The 3766-nt window shown below is 37.5% G+C and overlaps 1 non-coding gene across 1 annotated transcript; it reads right to left on the reverse strand.

Annotated features, from left to right (window-relative positions):
• LOC123802693 (U6 spliceosomal RNA) lies at positions 1-108 on the reverse strand. Its single transcript, XR_006782610.1, has one exon. It is a non-coding gene; the product is annotated as a U6 spliceosomal RNA (small nuclear RNA).
• Positions 109-3766: the final 3658 nt, after the last annotated feature.

Here is a 3766-nt window from a genome sequence, read left to right on the forward strand (position 1 = left end):
ACATTTAACTATATGCTTAGGAGTTTTGCATGTCCTCCTTGCACGGAGACCGTGCTAATCTTCTCTGGATCATTCCAATTTTAGTCTATGTGCTGCCAAAGCAAGCACGATATACTTAGCAGTTTTTATTTTATTAAAAATTATTTGATGAATATAAGAAACATTGCTCAAAGTAGAACATTTTCCAAATAGGTTGAAAACAAGTGTATCAGAAAATAAAGCATCTTGAGAATTCTCCAACATCTCCAAAAAGCTCACTGTGTCTGCGCATACCTTCTTATTTAGAGGAGCGAGTAGGAGGGAGGAGGAGGGAGGATGCTTGTTGAGTATTCAAGAGCGGCTGATGATTCTTTATATATTCATTATGGTTAAGAGTGTTTTTTCGAGGGGTGTGGATCTGAGGAGAAATATTTAGTTTTCCTTCTAAGTGTGGTTGTCCATTTCACCCCCACGCCAACCCATTTTCAAAGGGGACAAAGTATGTTCTCTGTCAGAGAAGCCAAGGGCACCATTTGCTCCTTGCATGACCCGTTGTTATCTTGTTTTTATGATTACTCTTACACTGTGGACATATCTGGGGGCCCATGTCTGAGACCAGAAGTCCCCAGCTTCCCTTTTAGCCTGAATGTCCACTCCTTTACCATTGGTGGTGTCCCTTTGCTCCATCAGCCCCACTTGCTCCTTTTTTCCGTCCACAACACACCAGAGTGGTGCTTACTTTGATCGGACTTTTGCAACACTCCACTCCCGACAGGTGTTTCCACGGTAGGCTTTTGCTCTGATCACAGTGCATTCTACTGTCCAAGTTGTGGCTCCGTTGGTTCCGAAGACTAAAGATCCACTCTGTACCTCATGGAAACGAGGTCATGGTAAGGACATTTTTCTCATCAAAATGCATCAAGACTAAAAAACAAACAAAACCACGTCTCCATTCAAGAACCTAATGACCTCCTTCATTACATCTTCAGGCGTTCCTGAATTAAATGAAATTAAAGCTTTAGAATTACAAGGATGGCCTTTAAAAATCTTTTTGTTAATATGAAATATTTACACCACAAAAAAGTAAAGCAAATAATATAGCTGAGTCAATAAACCAATCAATACTTGGCATCATTTTTCCCCAGGGCTATTTTTTTTATAGACAAGGTGATATAAATAAGGAGTAAAACCTAGATCAGGCCCCCCATCACTTCTCATTTTAGTTAAATTGCAAATGTCAGACCTTAAAATAATGTTTGAAGGAAATTTAAATATGTAAAATATGTAAGGGTATTAAATATTTAATTATATTCAAAGTTTATCTAAATGTTTAATAAAGAAATTTAAATATTTTAAAGAAAAATAGGAAGGCTTTTCAAACCAGAATTTCTCCTATGGGTTGTATTTCTGTGGATGTGATTGGCTATGAGATAAAGTTTAATATTGTTATACATAATTTACTTGTTTAAGATAACACAGGAAAACTGCTCAAGGTCAGACATGAGGAAAAGTTTGTGTCACCTATTTAGTATGTTGGAACAATAACTTCAGATATTAAACAAATGGCTTTTGAATAATTGGGTCGAGGACCCTCAGAAAGAAATATGTTTTATAAATCTATACAGTAAACCCTAAAGTGAAAGTTACACAAGACAATAATTAACTTTTCACCTAAATATTCTGACATTTTTCTATTACACACTCTCTTTTTTCTAAGGTTTTGTTACAAGCTACACAGCTGACTTCACAAACCACTTACACAGAGTGATATGCAGCTTGGAAAACATTGCTTTATTAACAAATAATGACATAGAAATGTTAGTGATAACAAGCACCCATGTAGCCACTGCGTGCTTTGAAAAATTCTAACATTTTGCCGTATCTGCTTTAGATTATTTTTCAAATTAAAATATTGTAGCCAGAATTAAAGCCTCCCAGGTACCCACCCCTCCCTAGTCTAGTATATCTGCCTCCTACCCAGAGACTAGGAATATTCTGCATTTGGTGATTATTGTCCCCATACATGTTTTTTATATAATTACTGCAAGTGTATGGATCCATATATAACAATACTGTGTATAAAAATATATTGCAATATATAACATTGGTTTTCATGTTCATGAGTTTAAAGCAAATGTTATCATAGTATCCTACAATTTATTTTCTTCCTTAATATTATGTTTTTAAGATTCATCCATACTGGTACAACACTCTAGTTCATTCAACTTAACTGCTATGGTATTCCACTATCTGAATATTCCCTGCTTTATTATCCATTCTCCTGTTAATGGGTCTTTAAGTTGCTGACAATATATTATTATTAAAAATAATGTTGCAAAGATATTTTTGCACGCATCTCATTCTGAACCTAATCTAAAATTTTCCTGGGACATACACACATTAGTGGAATGGATGGATTATAAACTTTACCATATATTCCTATAAGTTGCTCTGTAAAGTGACTAACAGTCCTTCTAGATACTGTGTATGAGAGTTGCCACTCTGCTGCATTTTCCACAGTCTCACAGAAGGTGGCCTCTGGGCTGGTCATCAGCTGTGCCTTCAATAGGCCATTCCAATTTCTATCAAGCCAACTGTTTCTGGATGGTGGGGTTCGTGTTCTATCATTGGACTCCATGTTCATGGGTCCACACTGTACCTCCTTTGCTGTAAAGTGGGTTCCTGATTGGATCCACTGTATTCCCAGATAGTCGTGCAGGCTGGGGCTTGTTAGCAGAAAATGTGAACCCATCATATTCAGGATAAAATCTGGGCCATGAGGATGAATCATTCAGATGGACAAGGCCCAGTGTAGACAACTTGCCCTGAAAATTGGCTGCTTTCATGGAGTAATTGGCCTCTGTTGCTGGCAGTTGGACATTTAGAAGTAGCAATAGCTGGATTGGATTTAGAAGTGGGATTACGTGCTGTCAGACCCTCATAGAGACTCATTATGTGCAAGGAGCATCTTAGTCAGATTCCATTGCTATGGATTGAATGCATCCTCAACATTCATATGTTGAAGCCTAGTCCCCAGCGTAATGACAGTTGGAAGTGGGGCCTTTGGCAGGTAATTAGGTGATAAGATTGGAGCCCTTATGAATGGGATTAATGACCTCAAAAGGAAAGACAGATGAGGGCTTTCTCTCTCTCTCCCATGTGAAGGTCTGACAAGAAGATGGCCCTCACCAGACGCTGGATATGCAAGTGCCTTGATCTTGGACTTCTTCCTTCCAGAACTGTGAGAAGTAACTTTTTGTTGTTTAAGCTACTCAGCCTATGGTAATTTGCTATAGCAGCTGGAACTAAGACACTCATGACACCGGTCAGAGTGACCAGCGACAAACGCTCTGTAATATCAACAAGCTGAGTCATTTTGTTGGACTTGGTCGTTTAGTGTCTCCTCTGTGGTGGACAATTTCTTCTTTCTTTCCCCTCACAGCATTATTGAGGTATAACAAGCGGACAATTAACTATAAATATTTAAAGTATAATATTTTATTTATTTTAGCATAAAGTATAATATTTTATTTATTTTAGCATAAAAGATATTTTAGCATAAGTTTAATATCCATTAAAACGATTCCCACAATCAAGACAATGAACATATGCATCACTCCTAAAAATTTCCTTGTTTCCTTTTTATTTTTTTATTTTTATTTCTTTTTAATATTTTTATTTATTTATTTGACAGAGATAGAGACAGCCAGCGAGCGAGGGAACACAAGCAGGGGGAGCAGGAGAGGAAGAAGCAGGCTCATAGCGGAGGAGCCTGATGTGGGGCTCG

The sequence above is a fragment of the Ursus americanus genome, chromosome 4, assembly GCF_024610735.1.
Source record: "Ursus americanus isolate L20-20 chromosome 4, mUrsAme1.1.p, whole genome shotgun sequence".
Taxonomy (NCBI): domain Eukaryota; kingdom Metazoa; phylum Chordata; class Mammalia; order Carnivora; family Ursidae; genus Ursus; species Ursus americanus.